Source organism: Glycine soja, chromosome 15, assembly GCF_004193775.1.
Source record: "Glycine soja cultivar W05 chromosome 15, ASM419377v2, whole genome shotgun sequence".
Classification (NCBI taxonomy): Eukaryota; Viridiplantae; Streptophyta; class Magnoliopsida; order Fabales; family Fabaceae; genus Glycine; species Glycine soja.
Window position 1 is genome coordinate 18524987 of NC_041016.1, and position 7428 is coordinate 18532414.

The window sequence follows — 7428 nt, forward strand, 5'->3', positions numbered from 1 at the left end:
ATGTTAACAAATGTGAGGTGGCATTTTTGTAAAAAACTAGAAGTTATTAACATTGGTTTTCATGTAAACCAATGTTAAGTATTGTGCTCAACATCGATTTTATGAAAACCGATGTTGAATTTCATGAGTCAATATTGGTTTTATGAAAAATTGATGTTGTGGTTGACCTAAGTATTACACGTTTTGCTTTTCTCATCACACACTACTACAAATAAGGCATTCTACATCAGTTATTCAAGCCATTTTACATCGGTTTTCAATCGTCGTTGTAGCGGACGACGTAAAAAGAGAAAACCTTTTCTACGACGGTCGTGAGTGACCGTCTTAGAATGTTAAACATTCTACATCGGTTCTCAGATGACCGATGTAGAATGCTAACCATTCTAAGACGGTCTTTGACACATGACCGTCTTAGAATGGTTAAAATTCTACATCGGTCGTCTCAAAACCGATGTAGAATGCATTTTTTTTTATTTTTTTAGTTCTCCAACAATGATTTTGAAAGTTCACCTTCCACAGGCTTGGCCTCACCATCAGCAATACTGCAGGCACAAGGCCCAAGCATCCACATGCACCTAAAACATCAAGTTAGTAAAAATTAAACGGCATATATAATTTCTACCTTACAGACCACAAAGCAAACTGCATCAAGTTCAATAATTAGTTGTCAAACCTTCCACTTTCATTATCTCCAATATTCTAGAAGGAATGGCTTGATCAATACCTAGTTGTTCAACAGGAAAGTAAAACACCCTTAAAGTAACCTTTTTTCCTCATATTTCCAATGTCATGCTTGGGTCTGTGCTTACTAATGCTTGGGTCTGTGCTTACTAATGGTAGGCAAGTCCTTTACAGTTTAGATAGATGCACAAGGTTACAATTAACATCATCAAGGATAAATTACTAACATCTTTTTTTTTTGTCTGCAAATTAATAACATTGTTAAAGAGATCAACTACAAGTACAAAGTGAGACAAAAAGTGCCAACATATTATTAAAACAAAATGCATAAGGCGAAAAAAGTGTTCACTTATTATTAGCATTTCACAAATTCCATTTGTTCTAAGGCAGGTTAATAACTTCTAGTTACTGTGGTAGGTCATAAGTCACTAATTCAATAAACATGAATTACATGCATTATAAAGTCATATTTTAACCTGTTATGTGCATCAAACCTAGTCAAAAGCTACTTTCTAACTTGTTGTATTAAAAGAATTCATATAAATTGTAGAGATGTCCAAAGTAGATATTCCAAAACACTTTTAAAGCTAAGAATTAAATTTTTAAGCGATAAAAATAACTTTAATAAATTCAATATAGGTAGTTCAGATAGCGACTTTGACTACAAATATGTTATAAGGCAGATTTCAACATCAATACACAACATATTCCTTTCTCACATCAAGGATAATTATGAATTCACCTAGGACACATGAAGGATAGGTCACAATGCATAAACATCACACCTCTGATTGATTCTTCCACATCCCTTTGCCAGAATTTTCCTCATAGATTGGATCTTCCATCAGTGCTTTATCCTGAAAGGGACATTGAGATCTTCCATGAAAGGATGTACAAGTAATATATATATGAAAAAAAATCCTTGGTAAAACATGAACCCTCAGAACCTGGGCCTTTTGGAAACATAAATTTAGTTAGATTAGTGAACTTAGGGTTCTGTGATCCGAATGCATGTCTAAAATGCCATCTTGTTATCAATTTTCCATGTTCAATCAATTTTTTAATTTTCTTGGCTCTCAACTTCTCACCACCTAAAAACCAAACATATATATATATATATATATATATATATATATATATATATATATATATATATATATATATATAAGAATTTATTAATCTACATACTCTTATTTTTTAATATGAATATATTAACAAGTTATTAAATTAATATATTTTGAGATATTTTTTAGTTATAAATTGTTAACGTATTAACATTCATTACATAAATAAAAGTTAACTAAATAAGTAATTAATTGATAATATATAGTCTTAAAAGGATACATAGCAAAAAATATAATCTTCGTTGTGTATTTTGAGTGTTGACACAATAAAAATTAGTTTTCATAACATTAGTGAATGAGGAGGAATGAAATTCTTTGATGGGCCAAGGTTGCTCTGGCCCATTTTGATATCTTAAACTCACACCCGATTAGTAACAGCGCTGCTCCTATAAACTAATTCCTAAAAAATAAATACACCTACAATTAGTTTTATTTAATTAATTATATAAAATTAATTATAAAAATATAATTACTTTTATAGAAATTATTATTTCAAGTAATTTATTTTTATTCATTCATAACCGGTTATATAATTGGTTTTAAATAAGAGACCTCTATGATAGCAAGGTATAAGGAAAGAAAGGAAAGTATGAAGGCATACCAAGTCCACCAGTGCTCACAAAGCCTAGGCCATACATCTGTTCATGTGTTCATATTGTTAAAAATGTCAATTTAGGCATAAGTGCTTCTTTGCTGCCCCTCTAATACATGCTAGCTCAACTGCACAATACTGTGACCAATACCTTGGTCAATTATTAGTGCCTTCTATCATGATCAATGCATGTTAGCTATGATAAACTAGGCATTGGTTCGTTAACCAGCTTGTCACTCCCATGCATGCAAATAACAGTTTCAACTAATTATATCATATAGAGAGTAAAAAAAGAATATTGTTTAAGCTCCTTTGAATTTATATTTATTAATTATTTTTCCATGACTTGATAGGAACACAATAATTCCTTAAATCTGAACGGGACAAGGAAAACCTCCAAATAAGAGACTATATATATTTTCAATATAAAAAGACTTATTTTCAATTTCTTATAATATAAAAAATACAACGAAGAGACTATATATAATATAAATTTTGTATTAAATATAAAATTGTCTTCAATATTTAGACAAAGACTTTAGTTTTACCTGGATGATCTGTAATGTTGCATCAAATTTCTGGCTGATAATGGCAATAGAGCATGGCGTAAAATGACTACCTGGATGCAAATTTCTACAAGAATTTAGATTAAGATCATTGAGTTGTGGGCAGTTTAAATACAAGGCCTGCATGTTAATTCAAAAAAGGAAATTCCAAATATTAGAAGCATGAGAAAAAACATGCTCAACAAACTTGTTTAGTCAAATAAAACTTACATCCAAGCAATATTAGAATTTCGTAAAATAAAATAAAAACAAAAACCGAACAACCAGAAATCCTTGAGAATTCTTCCAAATGTTCATCTGCCAAAGATTTGAAGCAACTTAACTCTTGTCCAACTAACTTTCGCAGGAAAGTCAGATTCCATTGGTCTGGCAGCTGGAAAGCCTGTAGTGAGAGACTTGTCTAATAAAGCTTTGACAATGTCAAGTGTTTCCTTTTAAATCAACTTGATGCAACTTTTTATTATATATTAATATGGAGTACATGTAAGAGCCACTAGGTTGGGCACATGCTGATCCTACATGGACTTCTCAACAAATCTAGGCTCTAGCTTGCAAAAACTCAGGACATGGAGGTACTTAATAATTTCATCTGTTAATGTTTAAACTCAAACAACAGGTTCTTATCTTGGATTGAAACAGAAGCTTCAGAAGCTAGACACTATCAACAGGTTTATTAAAAAGATCATTATAATGAAAACTCAAAAAATTCTATGCAGTACCACTTTTATTTGCCTTTTTCCTCTCTTTCCATGGTCTTCTAGATGTCCACTCCTTGAACACATCCACTTTTCCTTCCAACCCAGACTCACCTGCTCAATACTTGATTGAAAGAAAACATTTCAAAAGCAGGAAATATCAATAAATAAATGATATTAAATTTGCAGCATAACATTTTAGACTAGACCATTTCTACAACAACATAAACTTCAATTACATGATTTGTAGTCAGAACAAAATCCACTAGGAATAACTGAAAATGCTGATAAATTAAATTCAAAGTTGTTCTTTCAACTAAAAAAAACAACATCCTGCAAAAAATAAAAGAAAATGAAAAATCATCATTGAAACATAGTCATTTTATACGTTTTATTCCTGAAGTAAAGCAATCTAAATCTCACTCATTTGTTTTTCAACAATAAGAAGATAGAGAATACAAGCATGAGTGGGTAAAAAAAGAAATATGTACCAGGAGCAGCACACAGGTCGAGAACATGATCCCCAGGTATTTAAAGCCATAACTACAGCTCCAAAAGCTACATCAATTCCATATATCTGACACATGAAAAATCCATCAATACCTGAGTTTTAAATAAAATTTGTAGCAACCAAACTACTTGGTTAATCTATGAAAAGCCAAACTAATATTCCATGACCAGTTACCTTCCCTTCTCGGTATGCCCTAGAACCAGCAATTTGAACGTGAGGTGGAAGAAAGTAAAATCCCAGTAACCACTCTAATTTTTCGAGTTTGCATTTCACCTCTGCTTAAACCTCTTCAATACATGATTCGAAACCGGGTTTCAACCTTTGAAGGCTCAATAAGAAGAAAAATAAGTTTCAAATTAAAAGGCATGAAGTGAAGCAAGGAGATTGAGAAAATGGTGAAAAATTGGAATTACAGAATGTATCGTGGGGTGGAATCAATAGCAGTATAAATGGAAGGGTCGAGCCCGTTGGTCTCCAGGAACTGAAGGAAAGTGTCCGACAGTGGCGCCTTTGTCGCGTGTTCTTCTTCCATGGAAAGCTCAAGTCAGGTTCGGCGGTAAGAAGGTGGAGAAAATGTAATGGGAAGAGGAGAGAAGAGGAACAGACGCGTGAGGAGAGAAGAGGAGCAGCTAATGAGTGGAGAGAGGAATAGACGCCGTGGAAAGAAGAGGAACAGACGCGTGGGGTTAAAAATTAAAATGGCCCGCATTCAAAGACGGTTTTGGGAAACCGCCTTTGAAATATTCGCAATATTTACGCAATTGCCATCGTTATACGTACTAAGACGTTTTTCTATGACCGTAGTAAATATGATGTCGTAAAAAAGGGTTTTTCCAGTAGTGACAGTTTTCCTCTCATGCTTATCGCTACTTTTCAAAAAGAACCGCATATCGTTATTGTCGCCATAGCCATAGCCATTGTTGTCACTATCGCCACTGTCATCGTGGCCAAATCAATTTGAAGTTGTTACCTCTCGTCACCACTGTCGTCGGTGTCAAGTTGATTTGCTTGTTCATTTTCAGTTGCCCCTAATTCAAGGCATTTTCATTCACATTCTCCTTCTTCATATCATGTTCATTCGCACACAGTTCCTTTTTATCGTGAAGGCTATGAATCATCAAGGCACTATAAAAACCCTTTTTTCCTTATTTTTTTTCTTCTTCATCGTATTCGCTCAATTCACTTTCATTCCTGAGGTTTCCTTATTGATTGCACACTTAATTAGGGATTAGGGTGCATTATCTTTTAATCACTTTTTCTAGTAATTTCCCGTTTAGATTGGACTTTTTTGTGGTATTTCGGTTCCATGATTTCCTAGCAATGCCAATTTGATGTTGTTCAGTCAATTGTTTATTTCGTGATTTTGGTAGGTTTTTTGTAGCTGCCATCCTACTAGTGTGGGCATGACTATTGAAGAAGCAAAGAAATTGGACCATTTTGGTTGTTAGAATGTTCATCTGATGATGACATGAAGAAACCCAAACTAAATTTTTGGTATCACCAGGATCTGATGTCAAAGTGAGACTACCTGCATCTTGTCATAAACAATTTGAGTTGAGATGCACTTTTACTCGTGTTCCTTTTTAGTTTCCTTGATCATAATGAAGAGGCATTATTATTCCTAGGATAAAGGGGAAATTGGAACCCATCCATTGTAGTATTTGAAGATTGGTGTAAAAAAGAAAGTTATTCCATGAAAAGGAAGTGCCTTTAGAGTATCTAATCAGATTTGTATTATCATGTAAACAAACTTGCTTAGTTGAAAACTTTTTCCCGTGGTTTTCTTTTATCTAAAAGATTTAGGCATTTTTTTTAACATGAATTTTTCGCAAAGTGTGATTAGTTAAAGATTCAAGGATGTCAAATGGTTAAAAATTGAATTATGGATATTATGGCATAGACATTCTTCGGAGTTTCAAATGTGTTTTTAATATTTCCAGAGTCCTTGTGCTCAACATGGTCACTTTGTTTAAGTGGTTCTTTCACTAAGTTAATCTGTGTACTTTATTCTAATTTCCATTTTTTGAATTTTGTCTGTGCTCATTTCTAAATTGAGAACTCTATAAATTGTGAGCCAATCATTCTTTTGTTAACTACATTGATTGATTACATTGGTGAACTGGTTCTTTGTATTTTTCCGTGTATGAGGGAGGGGTAGAGTAGATGTAGTTATTTTATATTTTTTCAAGACCATTCTACATCAGTGAGGCTGAGTTGATAGCCATGGTATGCTTATTTTTTTCCATACATTACTTAATAAGTAAACATGAGGTCTTTAAAGACTTTAAATCATGACTGATGCTTAAATGAGGACTATGCATATAAAATTTTATTATTTGTCTATCTGTGTGTCTATGTGAAAAAGAAAATATAGTTCTCATTGTAGTGACAAATGTCTTCATTTTCTTGTTGAAGTCTTTAAGCTTGACCTGTCAATTCTAGTCCTTTGATATTCTTTTGAATCTTTGATGCATCTTCTACACTTAGCACCACTCACTGAGGAAATAATTGAATCAAGTGAGAGATTATGGTAAAGCATTTTTGCCAATATAAGATGCTCTTCTCCTTAATTGTCATTGTTTCTAGTAAATGATAATACCATGTACCAAATTTACTAAAAATGTGGTGCTTACTATGTCCATTTCCACCCTACTTAGCTCTTCATTGATGTTGAAACAAATATGTGATATAAGACATGTTGAGCTATCCACAAATGGTGTTGTTTCTATAATTGTAGATGATTCTGTATGGTGCAATGTTTGGTTGGTTGTCTCCAATTCTTTCACTTTTTGCATTTCTGAGTTATAAGTCTCCATTTGTATAACCTAGGGATGAAGTTTTCTACTGTGCTCTGATAAAAAATTTCCACAACTTTACTTCTTCATATTAGATTTTAAATATAAAGTCGTGTCTATCTTTAGAGGCAAAATGTTGAAAGAGAAGAATTGATATTGTTGAATGATAAGGTAGATGGGCCTAGCAACACAAATGATATTGATAAGAAATCTAATCACTTATTGATGATGACAACTTATAAAAGATGGGATATTTTGACCGAGGTCAGTATGTATTTGCAATTTTTTTTTTATGAATCCCCTCAACTTCTTTTTATATCATTTTACCTTCATAGCTTGGTTTAGGCACATGCTATATTACTATTAGACAAGTGGTCTCAGATATCTTAAGAAGGGGGTGTTGAATTAAGATATCAAAGACTATTCCCCCAATTAAAATTTTAACTCTCTTTCTCAATTACTAA

At 32.8% G+C, this 7428-nt stretch overlaps 1 long non-coding RNA gene across 1 annotated transcript; it reads right to left on the reverse strand.

The window, feature by feature from the left end:
- Positions 1 to 1467: 1467 nt before the first annotated feature.
- LOC114386912 lies at positions 1468 to 3185 on the reverse strand. The gene is made up of 3 exons (XR_003661199.1): positions 2946 to 3185; positions 2407 to 2535; positions 1468 to 1538 (listed from the first exon to the last, which is right to left on the reverse strand). It is a non-coding gene; the product is annotated as an uncharacterized LOC114386912 (long non-coding RNA).
- Positions 3186 to 7428: the final 4243 nt, after the last annotated feature.